Below are 24,993 nucleotides of genomic sequence, written 5' to 3' on the forward strand. Positions count from 1 at the left end.
ACCCTTTTCATGCAAAATATATAAAAAATATTTGTCTTGTTTGTTATTAAAAAAAAGTGTGTATCCTTCATATGCCGAACTAGTTGCATTGTGGATTTTGCCTAAAACATGATTTTAGACAATATTCATTGAAAAAAGCTTTTTAAAAATCACATTTGAAAACCCTTTTATGTTGTATTCTACATATGTCATTCTACTGCTGAATGTTTTAAAAAATATTTTAGACCCTTTCATGCGAAATGTATAAAAAATATGTTTCTCGTTAGTTATAAAAACTTTGTATCCCTTCATATGCCGAACTAGTTATATTGTGGATTTTGCATAAAACATGATTTTAGACAATATTCATTGAAAAAAGCTTTTTAAAAAATCACATTTGAAAACCCTTGTATCTTTTATTCTCCATATATACTTCTAGTGCTGAACGTAAAAAAAATATTTTAGACCCTTTTCATGCAAAATATATAAAAAATATTTGTCTTGTTTGTTATTAAAAAAAAGTGTATCCCTTCATATGCTGAACTAGTTGCATTGTGGATTCAGCCTAAAACATGATTTTAGACAATATTCATTGAAAAATGCTTTTTTTTTTATCACATTTGAAAACCCTTGTATATTGTATTCTACATCTGTCCTTCTAGTGCTGAACGTAAAAAAAATATTTTAGACCCTTTCATGCAAAATTTATAAAAAATATGTTGCTCGTTAGTTATAAAAAACTTTGTATCCCTTCATATGGCGAACGAGTTATATTGTGGATTTTGCCTAAAACATGATTTTAGAAAATATTCATTGAAAAAAGCTTTTTATGAAATCACATTTGAAAACCCTTGTATGTTTTATTCTACATATGTCCTTCTAGTGCTGAACGTAAAAAAATATTTTAGACCCTTTTCATGTAAAATGTATAAAAATGTGTTTCTTGTTTGTTATAAAAAAAAAACTGTGTATCCTTCATATGCCGAACTAGTTGCATTGTGGATTTTGCCTAAAACATGATTTTAGACAATATTCATTGAAAAAAGCTTTTTAAAAATCACATTTGAAAACCCTTTTATGTTGTATTCTACATATGTCATTCTACTGCTGAATGTTTTAAAAAATATTTTAGACCCTTTCATGCGAAATGTATAAAAAATATGTTTCTCGTTAGTTATAAAAACTTTGTATCCCTTCATATGCCGAACTAGTTATATTGTGGATTTTGCATAAAACATGATTTTAGACAATATTCATTGAAAAAAGCTTTTTAAAAAATCACATTTGAAAACCCTTGTATCTTTTATTCTCCATATATACTTCTAGTGCTGAACGTAAAAAAAATATTTTAGACCCTTTTCATGCAAAATATATAAAAAATATTTGTCTTGTTTGTTATTAAAAAAAAGTGTATCCCTTCATATGCTGAACTAGTTGCATTGTGGATTCAGCCTAAAACATGATTTTAGACAATATTCATTGAAAAATGCTTTTTTTTTATCACATTTGAAAACCCTTGTATATTGTATTCTACATCTGTCCTTCTAGTGCTGAACGTAAAAAAAATATTTTAGACCCTTTCATGCAAAATTTATAAAAAATATGTTGCTCGTTAGTTATAAAAAACTTTGTATCCCTTCATATGGCAAACGAGTTATATTGTGGATTTTGCCTAAAACATGATTTTAGAAAATATTCATTGAAAAAAGCTTTTTATGAAATCACATTTGAAAACCCTTGTATGTTTTATTCTACATATGTCCTTCTAGTGCTGAACGTAAAAAAATATTTTAGACCCTTTTCATGCAAAATATATAAAAAATATGTTTCACGTTTGTTAAAAAAAAACTGTGCATCCCTTCATATGCCGAACTAGTTGCATTGTGGATTTTGCCTAAAACATGATTTTATGCAATATTCATTGAAAAATGCTTTAAAAAAAATCACATTTGAAACCCTTGTATGTTGTATTCTACATAAATCCTTCTAGTGCTGAACGTTAAAAAAAATATTTTAGACCCTTTTCATGCAAAATGTATAAAAAATATTTCTCTCATTTGTTATAAAATAACTGTGTATCCCTTCATATGCCGAACTAGTTGCATTGTGGATTTTGCCTAAACATGATTTTAGGCAATATTCATGGAAAACAGGTTTTTTTTATCACATTTGAAAACCCTTGTATATTGTATTCTACATATCTCCTTCTAGTGCTGAACGTTAAAAAAAATATTTTAGACCCTTTTCATGCAAAATGTATAAAAAATATTTTTCTTGTTTGTTTAAAAAAAACTGTGTATCCCTTCATATGCCGAACTAGTTGCATTGTGGATTTTGCCTAAAACATGATTTTAGACAATATTCATGGTAAACAGCTTTTTTTTAAATCACATTTGAAAACCCTTGTATGTTGTATTCTACATATGTCCCTCTAGTGCTGAACGTAAAAAAATTATTTTAGACCCTTGTCATGCAAAATGTATAAAAATGTGTTTCTTGTTTGTTATAAAAAAAACTGTGTATCCTTCATATGCCGAACTAGTTGCATTGTGGATTTTGCCTAAAACATGATTTTAGACAATATTAATTGAAAAAAGCTTTTTAAAAATCACATTTGAAAACCCTTTTATGTTGTATTCTACATATGTCATTCTACTGCTGAATGTTTTAAAAAATATTTTAGACTCTTTCATGCGAAATGTATAAAAAATATGTTTCTCGTTAGTTATAAAAACTTTGTATCCCTTCATATGCCGAACTAGTTATATTGTGGATTTTGCATAAAACATGATTTTAGACAATATTCATTGAAAAAAGCTTTTTAAAAAATCACATTTGAAAACCCTTGTATCTTTTATTCTACATATATCCTTCTAGTGCTGAACGTAAAAAAAATATTTTAGACCCTTTTCATGCAAAATATATAAAAAATATTTGTCTTGTTTGTTATTAAAAAAAAGTGAATCCCTTCATATGCCGAACTAGTTGCATTGTGGATTTAGCCTAAAACATGATTTTAGACAATATTCATTGAAAAAAGCTTTTTAAAAAATCACATTTGAAAACCCTTGTATGTTGTATTCTACATAAATCCTTCTAGTGCTGAACGTTAAAAAAAAATGTTTAGACCCTTTTCATGCAAAATGTATAAAAAATATTTTTCTCGTTTGTTATAAAAAAAACAGTGTATCCCTTCATATGCCGAACTAGTTGCATTGTGGATTTTGCGTAAAACATGATTTTAGACAATATTCATTGAAAAACCTTTTTAAAAAATCACATTTGAAAACCCTTGTATGTTGTACTCTACATATATCATTCTAGTGCTGAATGTTTAAAAAAATATTTTAGACCCTTTTCATGCAAAATGTATAAAAAAAAAAATTATCCCGTTTGTTATAAAAAAAGGTGTATCCCTTCATATGCCGAACTAGTTGCATTGTGGATTTTGCCTAAAACATGATTTAGAAAATATTCTTGAAACAAGCTTTTTAAGAAATCACATTTGAAAAACCTTGTATGTTGTATTCTACATATGTCATTCTACTGCTGAATGTTTAAAAAAATATTTTAGACCCTTTCATGCAAAATTTATAAAAAATAAGTTGCTCGTTAGTTATAAAAAACTTTGTATCCCTTCATATGCCGAATTAGTTGCATTGTGGATTTTGCCTAAAACATGATTTTAGGCAATATTCATGGAAAACAGGTTTTTTTTTATCACATTTGAAAACCCATGTATATTGTATTCTACATATCTCCTTCTAGTGCTGAACGTAAAAAAAAATATTTTAGACCCTTTTCATGCAAAATGTATAAAAAATATTTTTCTCGTTTGTTTAAAAAAAACTGTGTATCCCTTCATATGCCGAACTAGTTGCATTGTGGATTTTGCCTAAAACATGATTTTAGACAATATTCATTGAAAAAAGCTTTTTAAAAATCACATTTGAAAACCCTTTTATGTTGTATTCTACATATGTCATTCTACTGCTGAATGTTTAAAAAAATATTTTAGACCCTTTCATGCAAAATGTATAAAAACTATGTTTCTCGTTAGTTATAAAAACTTTGTATCCCTTCATATGCCGAACTAGTTATATTGTGGATTTTGCCTAAAACATGATTTTAGAAAATATTCATTGAAAAAAGCTTTTTAAGAAATCACATTTGAAAACCCTTGTATGTTTTTTTCTACATATATCCCTCTAGTGCTGAACGTAAAAAAAATATTTTAGACCATTTTCATGCAAAATGTATAAAAAATATTTTTCCCATTTGTTCTAAAAAAACTGTGTATCCCTTCATATGCCGAACTAGTTGCATTGTGGATTTTGCCTAAAACATGATTTTAGACAATATTAATTGAAAAAAGCTTTTTTTTAATCACATTTGAAAACCCTTGTATATTGTATTCTACATCTGACCTTCTAGTGCTGAACGTAATTTTTTTTTATTTTAGACACTTTTCATGCAAAATATATAAAAAATATTTGTCTTGTTTGTTATAAAAAAAAGTGTATCCCTTCATATGCCGAACTAGTTGCATTGTGGATTTTGCCTAAAACATGATTTTAGACAATATTCATTGAAAAAAGCTTTTTATGAAATCACATTTGAAAACCCTTGTATGTTGTATTCTACATATGTCCTTCTAGTGCTGAACGTAAAAAAAAATATTTTAGACCCTTTTCATGCAAAATGTATAAAAAATATGTTTCACGTTTGTTATAAAAAACTGTGTATCCCTTCATATGCCGAACTAGTTGCATTGTGGATATTTTCCTAAAACATGATTTTAGACAATATTCATGGTAAACAGCTTTTTTTTAAATCACATTTGAAAACCCTTGTATGTTGTATTCTACATATGTCCATCTAGTGCTGAACGTAAAAAAAATATTTTAGACCCTTTTCATGCAAAATATATAAAAAATATTTGTCTTGTTTGTTATAAAAAAAAAGTGTATCCCTTCATATGCCGAACTAGTTGCATTGTGGATTTTGCCTAAAACATGATTTTAGACAATTTTCATTGAAAAAGGCTTTTTAAAAAATCACATTTGAAAACCCTTGTATGTTGTACTCTACATATATCCTTCTAGTGCTGAATGTTAAAAAAATATTTTAGACCCTTTTCATGCAAAATATATAAAAAATAATTGTCTTGTTTGTTATAAAAAAAAAGTGTATCCCTTCATATGCCGAACTAGTTGCATTGTGGATTTTACCTAAAACATGAATTTAGAAAATATTCATTGAAAAAAGCTTTTTAAGAAATCACATTTGAAAACCCTTGTATGTTGTATTCTATATATGTCCTTCTAGTGCTGAATGTTAAAAAAATATTTTAGACCCTTTTCATGCAAAATATATAAAAAATAATTGTCTTGTTTGTTATAAAAAAAAAGTGTATCCCTTCATATGCCGAACTAGTTGCATTGTGGATTTTGCCTAAAACATGATTTTAGGCAATATTCATGGTAAACAGGTTTTTTTTTATCACATTTGAAAACCCATGTATATTGTATTCTACATATCTCCTTCTAGTGCTGAACATAAAAAAAAATATTTTAGACCCTTTTCATGCAAAATGTATAAAAAATATTTTTCTCGTTTGTTTAAAAAAAACTGTGTATCCCTTCATATGCCGAACTAGTTGCATTGTGGATTTTGCCTAAAACATGATTTTAGACAATATTCATGGTAAACAGCTTTTTTTTAAATCACATTTGAAAACCCTTGTATGTTGTATTCTACATATGTCCATCTAGTGCTGAACGTAAAAAAATTATTTTAGACCCTTTTCATGCAAAATGTATAAAAATATGTTTCTTGTTTGTTATAAAAAACTGTGTATCCTTCATATGCCGAACTAGTTGTATTGTGGATTTTGCCTAAAACATGATTTTAGACAATATTCATTGAAAAAAGCTTTTTAAAAATCACATTTGAAAACCCTTTTATGTTGTATTCTACATGTGTCATTCTACTGCTGAATGTTAAAAACAATATTTTAGACCCTTTCATGCAAAATATATAAAAAATAATTGTCTTGTTTGTTATAAAAAAAAAGTGTATCCCTTCATATGCCGAACTAGTTGCATTGTGGATTTTGCCTAAAACATGATTTTAGGCAATATTCATGGTAAACAGGTTTTTTTTTATCACATTTGAAAACCCATGTATATTGTATTCTACATATCTCCTTCTAGTGCTGAACATAAAAAAAAATATTTTAGACCCTTTTCATGCAAAATGTATAAAAAATATTTTTCTCGTTTGTTTAAAAAAAACTGTGTATCCCTTCATATGCCGAACTAGTTGCATTGTGGATTTTGCCTAAAACATGATTTTAGACAATATTCATGGTAAACAGCTTTTTTTTAAATCACATTTGAAAACCCTTGTATGTTGTATTCTACATATGTCCATCTAGTGCTGAACGTAAAAAAATTATTTTAGACCCTTTTCATGCAAAATGTATAAAAATATGTTTCTTGTTTGTTATAAAAAACTGTGTATCCTTCATATGCCGAACTAGTTGTATTGTGGATTTTGCCTAAAACATGATTTTAGACAATATTCATTGAAAAAAGCTTTTTAAAAATCACATTTGAAAACCCTTTTATGTTGTATTCTACATATGTCATTCTACTGCTGAATGTTTAAAAAAATATTTTAGACCCTTTCATGCAAAATGTATAAAAAATATGTTTCTCGTTAGTTATAAAAACTTTGTATCCCTTCATATGCCGAACTAGTTATATTGTGGATTTTGCCTAAAACATGATTTTAGAAAATATTCATTGAAAAAAGCTTTTTAAGAAATCACATTTGAAAACCCTTGTATGTTTTTTTCTACATATATCCTTCTAGTGCTGAACGTAAAAAAAATATTTTAGACCATTTTCATGCAAAATGTATAAAAAATATTTTTCCCATTTGTTCTAAAAAAACTGTGTATCCCTTCATATGCCGAACTAGTTGCATTGTGGATTTTGCCTAAAACATGATTTTAGACAATATTAATTGAAAAAAGCTTTTTTTTAATCACATTTGAAAACCCTTGTATATTGTATTCTACATCTGTCCTTCTAGTGCTGAACGTAATTTTTTTTTATTTTAGACACTTTTCATGCAAAATATATAAAAAATATTTGTCTTGTTTGTTATAAAAAAAAGTGTATCCCTTCATATGCCGAACTAGTTGCATTGTGGATTTTGCCTAAAACATGATTTTAGACAATATTCATTGAAAAAAGCTTTTTATGAAATCACATTTGAAAACCCTTGTATGTTGTATTCTACATATGTCCTTCTAGTTCTGAACGTAAAAAAAAATATTTTAGACCCTTTTCATGCAAAATGTATAAAAAATATGTTTCACGTTTGTTATAAAAAACTGTGTATCCCTTCATATGCCGAACTAGTTGCATTGTGGATATTTTCCTAAAACATGATTTTAGACAATATTCATGGTAAACACCTTTTTTTTAAATCACATTTGAAAACCCTTGTATGTTGTATTCTACATATGTCCATCTAGTGCTGAACGTAAAAAAAATATTTTAGACCCTTTTCATGCAAAATATATAAAAAATATTTGTCTTGTTTGTTATAAAAAAAAAGTGTATCCCTTCATATGCCGAACTAGTTGCATTGTGGATTTTGCCGAAAACATGATTTTAGACAATTTTCATTGAAAAAGGCTTTTTAAAAAATCACATTTGAAAACCCTTGTATGTTGTACTCTACATATATCCTTCTAGTGCTGAATGTTAAAAAAATATTTTAGACCCTTTTCATGCAAAATATATAAAAAATATGTTTCACGTTTGTTAAAAAAAAACTGTGCATCCCTTCATATGCCGAACTAGTTGCATTGTGGATTTTGCCTAAAACATGATTTTATGCAATATTCATTGAAAAATGCTTTTTAAAAATCACATTTGAAAACCCTTTTATGTTGTATTCTACATATGTCATTCTACTGCTGAATGTTTAAAAAAATATTTTAGACCCTTTCATGCAAAATGTATAAAAAATATGTTTCTCGTTAGTTATAAAAACTTTGTATCCCTTCATATGCCGAACTAGTTATATTGTGGATTTTGCCTAAAACATGATTTTAGAAAATATTCATTGAAAAAAGCTTTTTAAGAAATCACATTTGAAAACCCTTGTATGTTTTTTTCTACATATATCCTTCTAGTGCTGAACGTAAAAAAAATATTTTAGACCATTTTCATGCAAAATGTATAAAAAATATTTTTCCCATTTGTTCTAAAAAAACTGTGTATCCCTTCATATGCCGAACTAGTTGCATTGTGGATTTTGCCTAAAACATGATCTTAGACAATATTAATTGAAAAAAGCTTTTTTTTAATCACATTTGAAAACCCTTGTATATTGTATTCTACATCTGTCCTTCTAGTGCTGAACGTAATTTTTTTTTATTTTAGACACTTTTCATGCAAAATATATAAAAAATATTTGTCTTGTTTGTTATAAAAAAAAGTGTATCCCTTCATATGCCGAACTAGTTGCATTGTGGATTTTGCCTAAAACATGATTTTAGACAATATTCATTGAAAAAAGCTTTTTATGAAATCACATTTGAAAACCCTTGTATGTTGTATTCTACATATGTCCTTCTAGTTCTGAACGTAAAAAAAAATATTTTAGACCCTTTTCATGCAAAATGTATAAAAAATATGTTTCACGTTTGTTATAAAAAACTGTGTATCCCTTCATATGCCGAACTAGTTGCATTGTGGATATTTTCCTAAAACATGATTTTAGACAATATTCATGGTAAACACCTTTTTTTTAAATCACATTTGAAAACCCTTGTATGTTGTATTCTACATATGTCCATCTAGTGCTGAACGTAAAAAAAATATTTTAGACCCTTTTCATAAAAAATATATAAAAAATATTTGTCTTGTTTGTTATAAAAAAAAAGTGTATCCCTTCATATGCCGAACTAGTTGCATTGTGGATTTTGCCGAAAACATGATTTTAGACAATTTTCATTGAAAAAGGCTTTTTAAAAAATCACATTTGAAAACCCTTGTATGTTGTACTCTACATATATCCTTCTAGTGCTGAATGTTAAAAAAATATTTTAGACCCTTTTCATGCAAAATATATAAAAAATATGTTTCACGTTTGTTAAAAAAAAACTGTGCATCCCTTCATATGCCGAACTAGTTGCATTGTGGATTTTGCCTAAAACATGATTTTATGCAATATTCATTGAAAAATGCTTTAAAAAAAATCACATTTGAAACCCTTGTATGTTGTATTCTACATAAATCCTTCTAGTGCTGAACGTAAAAAAAATATTTTAGACCCTTTTCATGCAAAATATATAAAAAATATTTATCTTGTTTGTTATTAAAAAAAAGTGAATCCCTTCATATGCCGAACTAGTTGCATTGTGGATTTAGCCTAAAACATGATTTTAGACAATATTCATTGAAAAAAGCTTTTTAAAAAATCACATTTGAAAACCCTTGTATGTTGTATTCTACATAAATCCTTCTAGTGCTGAACGTTAAAAAAAAATGTTTAGACCCTTTTCATGCAAAATGTATAAAAAATATTTTTCTCGTTTGTTATAAAAAAAACAGTGTATCCCTTCATATGCCGAACTAGTTGCATTGTGGATTTTGCCTAAAACATGACTTTAGACAATATTCTTGAAAAAACAGTTTTTTTTTAATCACATTTAAAAACCCTTGTATATTGTATTCTACATCTGTCCGTCTAGTGCTGAACATAATTTTTTTTATTTTAGACCCTTTTCATGCAAAATGTATAAAAAATATGTTTCTTGTTCGTTATGAAAAACTTTGTATCCCTTCATATGCCGAACTAGTTATATTGTGGATTTTGCGTAAAACATGATTTTAGACAATATTCATTGAAAAACCTTTTTAAAAAATCACATTTGAAAACCCTTGTATGTTGTACTCTACATATATCATTCTAGTGCTGAATGTTTAAAAAAATATTTTAGACCCTTTTCATGCAAAATGTATAAAAAAAAAAATTATCCCGTTTGTTATAAAAAAAGGTGTATCCCTTCATATGCCGAACTAGTTGCATTGTGGATTTTGCTTAAAACATGATTTAGAAAATATTCTTGAAATAAGCTTTTTAAGAAATCACATTTGAAAAACCTTGTATGTTGTATTCTACATATGTCATTCTACTGCTGAATGTTTAAAAAATATTTTAGACCCTTTCATGCAAAATTTATAAAAAATAAGTTGCTCGTTAGTTATAAAAAACTTTGTATCCCTTCATATGCCGAACTAGTTGCATTGTGGATTTTGCCTAAACATGATTTTAGGCAATATTCATGGAAAACAGGTTTTTTTTTATCACATTTGAAAACCCTTGTATATTGTATTCTACATATCTCCTTCTAGTGCTGAACGTAAAAAAATGATTTTAGACCCTTGTCATGCAAAATGTATAAAAATGTGTTTCTTGTTTGTTATAAAAAAACTGTGTATCCTTCATATGCCGAACTAGTTGCATTGTGGATTTTGCCTAAAACATGATTTTAGACAATATTCATTGAAAAAAGCTTTTTAAAAATCACATTTGAAAACCCTTTTATGTTGTATTCTACATATGTCATTCTACTGCTGAATGTTTTAAAAAATATTTTAGACTCTTTCATGCGAAATGTATAAAAAATATGTTTCTCGTTAGTTATAAAAACTTTGTATCCCTTCATATGCCGAACTAGTTATATTGTGGATTTTGCATAAAACATGATTTTAGACAATATTCATTGAAAAAAGCTTTTTAAAAAATCACATTTGAAAACCCTTGTATCTTTTATTCTACATATATCCTTCTAGTGCTGAACGTAAAAAAAATATTTTAGACCCTTTTCATGCAAAATATATAAAAAATATTTATCTTGTTTGTTATTAAAAAAAAGTGAATCCCTTCATATGCCGAACTAGTTGCATTGTGGATTTAGCCTAAAACATGATTTTAGACAATATTCATTGAAAAAAGCTTTTTAAAAAATCACATTTGAAAACCCTTGTATGTTGTATTCTACATAAATCCTTCTAGTGCTGAACGTTAAAAAAAAATGTTTAGACCCTTTTCATGCAAAATGTATAAAAAATATTTTTCTCGTTTGTTATAAAAAAAACAGTGTATCCCTTCATATGCCGAACTAGTTGCATTGTGGATTTTGCCTAAAACATGACTTTAGACAATATTCTTGAAAAAACAGTTTTTTTTTAATCACATTTAAAAACCCTTGTATATTGTATTCTACATCTGTCCGTCTAGTGCTGAACATAATTTTTTTTATTTTAGACCCTTTTCATGCAAAATGTATAAAAAATATGTTTCTTGTTCGTTATGAAAAACTTTGTATCCCTTCATATGCCGAACTAGTTATATTGTGGATTTTGCGTAAAACATGATTTTAAACAATATTCATTGAAAAACCTTTTTAAAAAATCACATTTGAAAACCCTTGTATGTTGTACTCTACATATATCATTCTAGTGCTGAATGTTTAAAAAAATATTTTAGACCCTTTTCATGCAAAATGTATAAAAAAAAAATTATCCCATTTGTTATAAAAAAAGGTGTATCCCTTCATATGCCGAACTAGTTGCATTGTGGATTTTGCCTAAAACATGATTTAGAAAATATTCTTGAAAAAAGCTTTTTAAGAAATCACATTTGAAAAACCTTGTATGTTGTATTCTACATATGTCATTCTACTGCTGAATGTTTAAAAAAATATTTTAGACCCTTTCATGCAAAATTTATAAAAAATAAGTTGCTCGTTAGTTATAAAAAACTTTGTATCCCTTCATATGCCGAATTAGTTGCATTGTGGATTTTGCCTAAAACATGATTTTAGGCAATATTCATGGAAAACAGGTTTTTTTTTATCACATTTGAAAACCCATGTATATTGTATTCTACATATCTCCTTCTAGTGCTGAACGTAAAAAAAAATATTTTAGACCCTTTTCATGCAAAATGTATAAAAAATATTTTTCTCGTTTGTTTAAAAAAAACTGTGTATCCCTTCATATGCCGAACTAGTTGCATTGTGGATTTTGCCTAAAACATGATTTTAGACAATATTCATGGTAAACAGCTTTTTTTTAAATCACATTTGAAAACCCTTGTATGTTGTATTCTACATATGTCCATCTAGTGCTGAACGTAAAAAAATTATTTTAGACCCTTTTCATGCAAAATGTATAAAAATATGTTTCTTGTTTGTTATAAAAAACTGTGTATCCTTCATATGCCGAACTAGTTGTATTGTGGATTTTGCCTAAAACATGATTTTAGACAATATTCATTGAAAAAAGCTTTTTAAAAATCACATTTGAAAACCCTTTTATGTTGTATTCTACATATGTCATTCTACTGCTGAATGTTTAAAAAAATATTTTAGACCCTTTCATGCAAAATGTATAAAAACTATGTTTCTCGTTAGTTATAAAAACTTTGTATCCCTTCATATGCCGAACTAGTTATATTGTGGATTTTGCCTAAAACATGATTTTAGAAAATATTCATTGAAAAAAGCTTTTTAAGAAATCACATTTGAAAACCCTTGTATGTTTTTTTCTACATATATCCTTCTAGTGCTGAACGTAAAAAAAATATTTTAGACCATTTTCATGCAAAATGTATAAAAAATATTTTTCCCATTTGTTCTAAAAAAACTGTGTATCCCTTCATATGCCGAACTAGTTGCATTGTGGATTTTGCCTAAAACATGATTTTAGACAATATTAATTGAAAAAAGCTTTTTTTTAATCACATTTGAAAACCCTTGTATATTGTATTCTACATCTGTCCTTCTAGTGCTGAACGTAATTTTTTTTTATTTTAGACACTTTTCATGCAAAATATATAAAAAATATTTGTCTTGTTTGTTATAAAAAAAAGTGTATCCCTTCATATGCCGAACTAGTTGCATTGTGGATTTTGCCTAAAACATGATTTTAGACAATATTCATTGAAAAAAGCTTTTTATGAAATCACATTTGAAAACCCTTGTATGTTGTATTCTACATATGTCCTTCTAGTGCTGAACGTAAAAAAAAATATTTTAGACCCTTTTCATGCAAAATGTATAAAAAATATGTTTCACGTTTGTTATAAAAAACTGTGTATCCCTTCATATGCCGAACTAGTTGCATTGTGGATATTTTCCTAAAACATGATTTTAGACAATATTCATGGTAAACAGCTTTTTTTTAAATCACATTTGAAAACCCTTGTATGTTGTATTCTACATATGTCCATCTAGTGCTGAACGTAAAAAAAATATTTTAGACCCTTTTCATGCAAAATATATAAAAAATATTTGTCTTGTTTGTTATAAAAAAAAAGTGTATCCCTTCATATGCCGAACTAGTTGCATTGTGGATTTTGCCTAAAACATGATTTTAGACAATTTTCATTGAAAAAGGCTTTTTAAAAAATCACATTTGAAAACCCTTGTATGTTGTACTCTACATATATCCTTCTAGTGCTGAATGTTAAAAAAATATTTTAGACCCTTTTCATGCAAAATATATAAAAAATAATTGTCTTGTTTGTTATAAAAAAAAAGTGTATCCCTTCATATGCCGAACTAGTTGCATTGTGGATTTTACCTAAAACATGAATTTAGAAAATATTCATTGAAAAAAGCTTTTTAAGAAATCACATTTGAAAACCCTTGTATGTTGTATTCTACATATGTCCTTCTAGTGCTGAATGTTAAAAAAATATTTTAGACCCTTTTCATGCAAAATATATAAAAAATAATTGTCTTGTTTGTTATAAAAAAAAAGTGTATCCCTTCATATGCCGAACTAGTTGCATTGTGGATTTTGCCTAAAACATGATTTTAGGCAATATTCATGGTAAACAGGTTTTTTTTTATCACATTTGAAAACCCATGTATATTGTATTCTACATATCTCCTTCTAGTGCTGAACGTAAAAAAAAATATTTTAGACCCTTTTCATGCAAAATGTATAAAAAATATTTTTCTCGTTTGTTTAAAAAAAACTGTGTATCCCTTCATATGCCGAACTAGTTGCATTGTGGATTTTGCCTAAAACATGATTTTAGACAATATTCATGGTAAACAGCTTTTTTTTAAATCACATTTGAAAACCCTTGTATGTTGTATTCTACATATGTCCATCTAGTGCTGAACGTAAAAAAAATATTTTAGACCCTTTTCATGCAAAATGTATAAAAATATGTTTCTTGTTTGTTATAAAAAACTGTGTATCCTTCATATGCCGAACTAGTTGTATTGTGGATTTTGCCTAAAACATGATTTTAGACAATATTCATTGAAAAAAGCTTTTTAAAAATCACATTTGAAAACCCTTTTATGTTGTATTCTACATATGTCATTCTACTGCTGAATGTTAAAAAAAATATTTTAGACCCTTTCATGCAAAATGTATAAAAAATATGTTTCTCGTTAGTTATAAAAACTTTGTATCCCTTCATATGCCGAACTAGTTATATTGTGGATTTTGCCTAAAACATGATTTTAGAAAATATTCATTGAAAAAAGCTTTTTAAGAAATCACATTTGAAAACCCTTGTATGTTTTTTTCTACATATATCCTTCTAGTGCTGAACGTAAAAAAAATATTTTAGACCATTTTCATGCAAAATGTATAAAAAATATTTTTCCCATTTGTTCTAAAAAAACTGTGTATCCCTTCATATGCCGAACTAGTTGCATTGTGGATTTTGCCTAAAACATGATTTTAGACAATATTCATTGAAAAAAGTTTTTTATGAAATCACATTTGAAAACCCTTGTATGTTGTATTCTACATATGTCCTTCTAGTTCTGAACGTAAAAAAAAATATTTTAGACCCTTTTCATGCAAAATGTATAAAAAATATGTTTCACGTTTGTTATAAAAAACTGTGTATCCCTTCATATGCCGAACTAGTTGCATTGTGGATATTTTCCTAAAACATGATTTTAGACAATATTCATGGTAAACAGCTTTTTTTTAAATCACATTTGAAAACCCTTGTATGTTGTATTCTACATATGTCCATCTAGTGCTGAACGTAAAAAAAATATTTTAGACCCTTTTCATGCAAAATATATAAAAAATATTTGTCTTGTTTGTTATAAAAAAAAAGTGTATCCCTTCATATGCCGAACTAGTTGCATTGTGGATTTTGCCTAAAACATGATTTTAGACAATTTTCATTGAAAAAGGCTTTTTAAAAAATCACATTTGAAAACCCTTGTATGTTGTACTCTACATATATCCTTCTAGTGCTGAATGTTAAAAAAATATTTTAGACCCTTTTCATGCAAAATATATAAAAAATAATTGTCTTGTTTGTTATAAAAAAAAAGTGTATCCCTTCATATGCCGAACTAGTTGCATTGTGGATTTTACCTAAAACATGAATTTAGAAAATATTCATTGAAAAAAGGTTTTTAAGAAATCACATTTGAAAACCCTTGTATGTTGTATTCTACATATGTCCTTCTAGTGCTGAATGTTAAAAAAATATTTTAGACCCTTTTCATGCAAAATATATAAAAAATATTTGTCTTGTTTGTTATAAAAAAAAAGTGTATCCCTTCATATGCCGAACTAGTTGCATTGTGGATTTTGCCTAAAACATGATTTTAGACAATTTTCATTGAAAAAGGCTTTTAAAAAATCACATTTGAAAACCCTTGTATGTTGTACTCTACATATATCCTTCTAGTGCTGAATGTTAAAAAAATATTTTAGACCCTTTTCATGCAAAATATATAAAAAATAATTGTCTTGTTTGTTATAAAAAAAAAGTGTATCCCTTCATATGCTGAACTAGTTGCATTGTGGATTTTACCTAAAACATGAATTTAGAAAATATTCATTGAAAAAAGGTTTTTAAGAAATCACATTTGAAAACCCTTGTATGTTGTATTCTACATATGTCCTTCTAGTGCTGAATGTTAAAAAAATATTTTAGACCCTTTTCATGCAAAATATATAAAAAATAATTGTCTTGTTTGTTATAAAAAAAAAGTGTATCCCTTCATATGCCGAACTAGTTGCATTGTGGATTTTGCCTAAAACATGATTTTAGGCAATATTCATGGAAAACAGTTTTTTTTTTATCACATTTGAAAACCCATGTATATTGTATTCTACATATCTCCTTCTAGTGCTGAACGTAAAAAAAAATATTTTAGACCCTTTTCATGCAAAATGTATAAAAAATATTTTTCTCGTTTGTTTAAAAAAAACTGTGTATCCCTTCATATGCCGAACTAGTTGCAATGTGGATTTTGTCTAAAACATGATTTTAGACAATATTCATGGTAAACAGCTATTTTTTAAATCACATTTGAAAACCCTTGTATGTTGTATTCTACATATGTCCTTCTAGTGCTGAACGTAAAAAAAAATATTTTAGACCCTTTTCATGCAAAATGTATAAAAAATATGTTTCACGTTTGTTATAAAAAACTGTGTATCCCTTCATATGCCGAACTAGTTGCATTGTGGATATTTTCCTAAAACATGATTTTAGACAATATTCATGGTAAACAGCTTTTTTTTAAATCACATTTGAAAACCCTTGTATGTTGTATTCTACATATGTCCATCTAGTGCTGAACGTAAAAAAAATATTTTAGACCCTTTTCATGCAAAATATATAAAAAATATTTGTCTTGTTTGTTATTAAAAAAAAGTGTATCCCTTCATATGCCGAACTAGTTGCATTGTGGATTTTGCCTAAAACATGATTTTAGACAATTTTCATTGAAAAAGGCTTTTTAAAAAATCACATTTGAAAACCCTTGTATGTTGTACTCTACATATATCCTTCTAGTGCTGAATGTTAAAAAAATATTTTAGACCCTTTTCATGCAAAATATATAAAAAATAATTGTCTTGTTTGTTATAAAAAAAAAGTGTATCCCTTCATATGCCGAACTAGTTGCATTGTGGATTTTACCTAAAACATGAATTTAGAAAATATTCATTGAAAAAAGGTTTTTAAGAAATCACATTTGAAAACCCTTGTATGTTGTATTCTACATATGTCCTTCTAGTGCTGAATGTTAAAAAAATATTTTAGACCCTTTTCATGCAAAATATATAAAAAATATTTGTCTTGTTTGTTATAAAAAAAAAGTGTATCCCTTCATATGCCGAACTAGTTGCATTGTGGATTTTGCCTAAAACATGATTTTAGACAATTTTCATTGAAAAAGGCTTTTTAAAAAATCACATTTGAAAACCCTTGTATGTTGTACTCTACATATATCCTTCTAGTGCTGAATGTTAAAAAAATATTTTAGACCCTTTTCATGCAAAATATATAAAAAATAATTGTCTTGTTTGTTATAAAAAAAAAGTGTATCCCTTCATATGCCGAACTAGTTGCATTGTGGATTTTACCTAAAACATGAATTTAGAAAATATTCATTGAAAAAAGGTTTTTAAGAAATCACATTTGAAAACCCTTGTATGTTGTATTCTACATATGTCCTTCTAGTGCTGAATGTTAAAAAAATATTTTAGACCCTTTTCATGCAAAATATATAAAAAATAATTGTCTTGTTTGTTATAAAAAAAAAGTGTATCCCTTCATATGCCGAACTAGTTGCATTGTGGATTTTGCCTAAAACATGATTTTAGGCAATATTCATGGAAAACAGTTTTTTTTTTATCACATTTGAAAACCCATGTATATTGTATTCTACATATCTCCTTCTAGTGCTGAACGTAAAAAAAAATATTTTAGACCCTTTTCATGCAAAATGTATAAAAAATATTTTTCTCGTTTGTTTAAAAAAAACTGTGTATCCCTTCATATGCCGAACTAGTTGCAATGTGGATTTTGTCTAAAACATGATTTTAGACAATATTCATGGTAAACAGCTTTTTTTTAAATCACATTTGAAAACCCTTGTATGTTGTATTCTACATATGTCCTTCTAGTGCTGAACGTAAAAAAAAATATTTTAGACCCTTTTCATGCAAAATGTATAAAAAATATGTTTCACGTTTGTTATAAAAAACTGTGTATCCCTTCATATGCCGAACTAGTTGCATTGTGGATATTTTCCTAAAACATGATTTTAGACAATATTCATGGTAAACAGCTTTTTTTTAAATCACATTTGAAAACCCTTGTATGTTGTATTCTACATATGTCCATCTAGTGCTGAACGTAAAAAAAATATTTTAGACCCTTTTCATGCAAAATATATAAAAAATATTTGTCTTGTTTGTTATAAAAAAAAAGTGTATCCCTTCATATGCCGAACTAGTTGCATTGTGGATTTTGCCTAAAACATGATTTTAGACAATTTTCATTGAAAAAGGCTTTTTAAAAAATCACATTTGAAAACCCTTGTATGTTGTACTCTACATATATCCTTCTAGTGCTGAATGTTAAAAAAATATTTTAGACCCTTTTCATGCAAAATGTATAAAAAATATGTTTCACGTTTGTTATAAAAAACTGTGTATCCCTTCATATGCCGAACTAGTTGCATTGTCGATTTTGCCTAAAACATGATTTTAGACAATATTCATTGAAAAAAGCTTTTTAAAAAATCACATTTGAAAACCCTTGTATGTTTTTTTCTACATATATCCTTCTAGTGCTGAACGTAAAAAAAATATTTTAGACCCTTTTCATGCAAAATGTATAAAAAATATTTTTCCCGTTTGTTCTAAAAAAACTGTGTATCCCTTCATATGCCGACCTAGTTGCATTGTGGATTTTGCCTAAAACATGATTTTAGACAATATTAATTGAAAAAAGCTATTTTTTTATCACATTTGAAAACCCTTGTATATAGTATTCTACATCTGTCCTTCTAGTGCTGAACGTAAAAAAATTATTTTAGACACTTTTCATGCAAAATATATACAAAATATTTGTCTTGTTTGTTATAAAAAAAAGTGTATCCCTTCATATGCCGAACTAGTTGCATTGTGGATTTTGCCTAAAACATGATTTTAGACAATATTCATTTAAAAAAGCTTTTTACGAAATCACATTTGAAAACCCTTGTATATTGTATTCTACATATGTCCTTCTAGTGCTGAACGTAAAAAAAATATTTTAGACCCTTTTCATGCAAAATGTATAAAAAATATGTTTCACGTTTGTTATAAAAAACTGTGTATCCCTTCATATGCCGAACTAGTTGCATTGTGGATTTTTTCCTAAAACATGATTTTAGACAATATTCATGGTAAACAGCTTTTTTTTAATCACATTTGAAAACCCTTGTATGTTGTATTCTACATATGTCCATCTAGTGCTGAACGTAAAAAAAATATTTTAGACCCTTTTCATGCAAAATATATAAAAAATATTTGTCTTGTTTGTTATAAAAAAAAAGTGTATCCCTTCATATGCCGAACTAGTTGCATTGTGGATTTTGCCTAAAACATGATTTTAGACAATATTTATTGAAAAAAGCTTTTAAAAAAATCACATTTGAAAACCCTTGTATATTGTATTCTACATAAATCCGTCTAGTGCTGAACATAAAAAAAACTATTTTAGACCCTTTTCATGCAAAATGTATAAAAAATATGTTTCTCGTTCGTTATGAAAAACTTTGTATCCCTTCATATGCCGAACTAGTTATATTGTGGATTTTGCATAAAACATGATTTTAGAAAATATTCATTGAAAAAAGCTTTTTAAGAAATCACATTTGAAAACCCTTGTATGTTGTATTCTACATATGTCCTTCTAGTGCTGAACGTTAAAAAAATATTTTTGACCCTTTTGATGCAAAATGTATAAAAAATATGTTTCACGTTTCTTATAAAATACTGTGTATCCCTTCATATGCAAAACTAGTTGCATTGTGGATTTTTTCCTAAAACATGATTTTAGACAATATTCATGGTAAAGTGCTTTTTTAAAATCACATTTGAAAACCCTTGTATGTTGTATTCTACATATGTCATTCTACTGCTGAATGTTTAAAAAAATATTTTAGGCCCTTTCATGCGAAATGTATAAAAAATATGTTTCTCGTTAGTTATAAAAACTTTGTACCCCTTCATATAACGAACTAGTTATATTGTGGATTTTGCCTAAAACATGATTTTAGAAAATATTCATTGAAAAAAGCTTTTTAAAAAATCACATTTGAAAACCCTTGTATGTTTTATTCTACATATATCCTTCTAGTGCTGAACGTAAAAAAAAATATTTTAGACCCTTTTCATGCAAAATGTATAAAAAATATTTTTCTCTCGTTTGTTATAAAAAAAGGTGTATCCCTTCATATGCAAAACTAGTTGCATTGTGGATTTTACCTAAAACATGAATTTAGAAAATATTCATTGAAAAAAGCTTTTTAAGAAATCACATTTGAAAACCCTTGGATGTTGTATTCTACATTTGTCCTTCTACTGCTGAATGTTTTAAAAAATATTTTAGACCCTTTTCATGCTAAATGTATAAAAAATATTTTTCTCGTTTGTTATAAAAAAACTGTGTTTCCCTTCATATGCCGAACTAGTTGCAATGTGGATTTTGCCTAAAACATGATTTTAGACAATATTCATTGAAAAAAGCTTTTTAAAAAATCACATTTGAAAACCCTTGTATGTTTTATTCTACATATATCCTTCTAGTGCTGAACGTAAAAAAAATATTTTAGACCCTTTTCATGCAAAATGTAAAAAAATATTTTTCCCGTTTGTTATATAAAAACTGTGTATCCCTTCATATGCCGAACTAGTTGCATTGTGGATTTTGCCTAAAACATGATTTTAGACAATATTAATTGAAAAAAGCTTTTTTTTTATCACATTTGAAAACCCTTGTTTATTGTATTCTACATATGTCCTTCTAGTGCTGAACGTAAAAAAAATATTTAAGACCCTTTTATTGCAAAATGTATAAAAAATATGTTTCACGTTTGTTATAAAAAACTGTGTATCCCTTCATATGCCGAACTAGTTGCATTGTGGATTTTGCCTAAAACATGATTTTAGACAATATTCATTGAAAAAAGCTTTTTTTTTATCACATTTGGAAAACCCTTGTATATTGTATTCTACATCTGTCCTTCTAGTGCTGAACGTAAAAATATTATTTTAGACACTTTTCATGCAAAATATATACAAAATATTTGTCTTGTTTGTTATAAAAAAAAGTGTATCCCTTCATATGCCGAACTAGTTGCATTGTGGATTTTGCCTAAAACATGATTTTAGACAATATTCATTGAAAAAAGCTTTTTATGAAATCACATTTGAAAACCCTTGTATGTTGTATTCTACATATGTCCTTCTAGTGCTGAACATAAAAAAATATTTTAGACCCTTTTCATGCAAAATGTATAAAAAATATGTTTCACGTTTGTTATAAAAAACTGTGTATCCCTTCATATGCCGAACTAGTTGCATTGTGGATTTTTTCCTAAAACATGATTTTAGACAATATTAATTGAAAAAAGCTTTTTTTTTATCACATTTGAAACCCCTTGTATATTGTATTCTACATCTGTCCTTCTAGTGCTGAACGTAAAAAAAATATTTTAGACCCTTTTCATGCAAAATGTATAAAAAATATTTTTCCCGTTTGTTATAAAAAAAACTGTGTATCCCTTCATATGCCGAACTAGTTGCATTGTGGATTTTGCCTAAAACATGATTTTAGACAATATTAATTGAAAAAAGCTTTTTTTTTTATCACATTTGAAAACCCTTGTATATTGTATTCTACATCTGTCCTTCTAGTGCTGAACGTAAATAAAATATTTTAGACCCTTTTCATGCAAAATGTATAAAAAATGTGTTTCACGTTTGTTATAAAAAACTGTGTATCCCTTCATATGCCGAACTAGTTGCATTGTGGATTTTGCCTAAAACATGATTTTAGACAATATTAATTGAAAAAAGCTTTTTTTTTATCACATTTGAAAACCCTTGTATATTGTATTCTACATCTTTCCTTCTAGTGCTGAACGTAAAAAAATTATTTTAGACACTTTTCATGCAAAATATATAAAAAATATTTGTCTTGTTTGTTATAAAAAAAAGTGTATCCCTTCATATGCCGAACTAGTTGCATTGTGGATTTTGCCTAAAACATGATTTTAGACAATATTCATTGAAAAAAGCTTTTTAAAAAATCACATTTGAAAACCCTTGTATGTTTTATTCTACATATATCCTTCTAGTGCTGAACGTAAAAAAAAATATTTTAGATCCTTTTCATGCAAAATGTATAAAAAATATTTTTCCCGTTTGTTATAAAAAAACTGTGTATCCCTTCATATGCCGAACTAGTTGCATTGTGGATTTTGCCTAAACCATGATTTTAGACAATATTCATTGAAAAAAGCTTTTTAAAAAATCACATTTGAAAACCCTTGTATGTTTTATTCTACATATATCCTTCTAGTGCTGAACGTAAAAAAAAATATTTTAGATCCTTTTCATGCAAAATGTATAAAAAATATTTTTCCCGTTTGTTATAAAAAAACTGTGTATCCCTTCATATGCCGAACTAGTTGCATTGTGGATTTTGCCTAAACCATGATTTTAGACAATATTAATTGAAAAAAGCTTTTTTTTTATCACATTTGAAAACCCTTGTATATTGTATTCTACATCTGTCCTTCTAGTGCTGAACGTAAAAAAAATATTTTAGACCCTTTTCATGCAAAATGTATAAAAAATATTTTTCCCATTTGTTCTAAAAAAACTGTTTATCCCTTCATATGCCGAACTAGTTGCATTGTGGATTTTGCCTAAAACATGATTTTAGACAATATTCATTGAAAAAAGTTTTTTATGAAATCACATTTGAAAACCCTTGTATGTTGTATTCTACATATGTCCTTCTAGTTCTGAACGTAAAAAAAATTATTTTAGACCCTTTTCATGCAAAATGTATAAAAAATATGTTTCACGTTTGTTATAAAAAACTGTGTATCCCTTCATATGCCGAACTAGTTGCATTGTGGATATTTTCCTAAAACATGATTTTAGACAATATTCATGGTAAACAGCTTTTTTTTAAATCACATTTGAAAACCCTTGTATGTTGTATTCTACATATGTCCATCTAGTGCTGAACGTAAAAAAAATATTTTAGACCCTTTTCATGCAAAATATATAAAAAATATTTGTCTTGTTTGTTATAAAAAAAAAGTGTATCCCTTCATATGCCAAACTAGTTGCATTGTGGATTTTGCCTAAAACATGATTTTAGACAATTTTCATTGAAAAAGGCTTTTTAAAAAATCACATTTGAAAACCCTTGTATGTTGTACTCTACATATATCCTTCTAGTGCTGAATGTTAAAAAAATATTTTAGACCCTTTTCATGCAAAATATATAAAAAATAATTGTCTTGTTTGTTATAAAAAAAAAGTGTATCCCTTCATATGCCGAACTAGTTGCATTGTGGATTTTACCTAAAACATGAATTTAGAAAATATTCATTGAAAAAAGGTTTTTAAGAAATCACATTTGAAAACCCTTGTATGTTGTATTCTACATATGTCCTTCTAGTGCTGAATGTTAAAAAAATATTTTAGACCCTTTTCATGCAAAATATATAAAAAATATTTGTCTTGTTTGTTATAAAAAAAAAGTGTATCCCTTCATATGCCGAACTAGTTGCATTGTGGATTTTGCCTAAAACATGATTTTAGACAATTTTCATTGAAAAAGGCTTTTTAAAAAATCACATTTGAAAACCCTTGTATGTTGTACTCTACATATATACTTCTAGTGCTGAATGTTAAAAAAATATTTTAGACCCTTTTCATGCAAAATATATAAAAAATAATTGTCTTGTTTGTTATAAAAAAAAGTGTATCCCTTCATATGCCGAACTAGTTGCATTGTGGATTTTACCTAAAACATGAATTTAGAAAATATTCATTGAAAAAAGGTTTTTAAGAAATCACATTTGAAAACCCTTGTATGTTGTATTCTACATATGTCCTTCTAGTGCTGAATGTTAAAAAAATATTTTAGACCCTTTTCATGCAAAATATATAAAAAATAATTGTCTTGTTTGTTATAAAAAAAAAGTGTATCCCTTCATATGCCGAACTAGTTGCATTGTGGATTTTGCCTAAAACATGATTTTAGGCAATATTAATGGAAAACAGGTTTTTTTTTATCACATTTGAAAACCCATGTATATTGTATTCTACATATCTCCTTCTAGTGCTGAACGTAAAAAAAAATATTTTAGACCCTTTTCATGCAAAATGTATAAAAAATATTTTTCTCGTTTGTTTAAAAAAAACTGTGTATCCCTTCATATGCCGAACTAGTTGCATTGTGGATTTTGTCTAAAACATGATTTTAGACAATATTCATGGTAAACAGCTTTTTTTTAAATCACATTTGAAAACCCTTGTATGTTGTATTCTACATATGTCCTTCTAGTGCTGAACGTAAAAAAAAATATTTTAGACCCTTTTCATGCAAAATGTATAAAAAATATGTTTCACGTTTGTTATAAAAAACTGTGTATCCCTTCATATGCCGAACTAGTTGCATTGTGGATATTTTCCTAAAACATGATTTTAGACAATATTCATGGTAAACAGCTTTTTTTTAAATCACATTTGAAAACCCTTGTATGTTGTATTCTACATATGTCCATCTAGTGCTGAACGTAAAAAAAATATTTTAGACCCTTTTCATGCAAAATATATAAAAAATATTTGTCTTGTTTGTTATAAAAAAAAAGTGTATCCCTTCATATGCCGAACTAGTTGCATTGTGGATTTTGCCTAAAACATGATTTTAGACAATTTTCATTGAAAAAGGCTTTTTAAAAAATCACATTTGAAAACCCTTGTATGTTGTACTCTACATATATCCTTCTAGTGCTGAATGTTAAAAAAATATTTTAGACCCTTTTCATGCAAAATGTATAAAAAATATGTTTCACGTTTGTTATAAAAAACTGTGTATCCCTTCATATGCCGA

The sequence above is a fragment of the Coregonus lavaretus genome, assembly GCF_964263955.1.
Source record: "Coregonus lavaretus genome assembly, chromosome: 38".
Classification (NCBI taxonomy): domain Eukaryota; kingdom Metazoa; phylum Chordata; class Actinopteri; order Salmoniformes; family Salmonidae; genus Coregonus; species Coregonus lavaretus.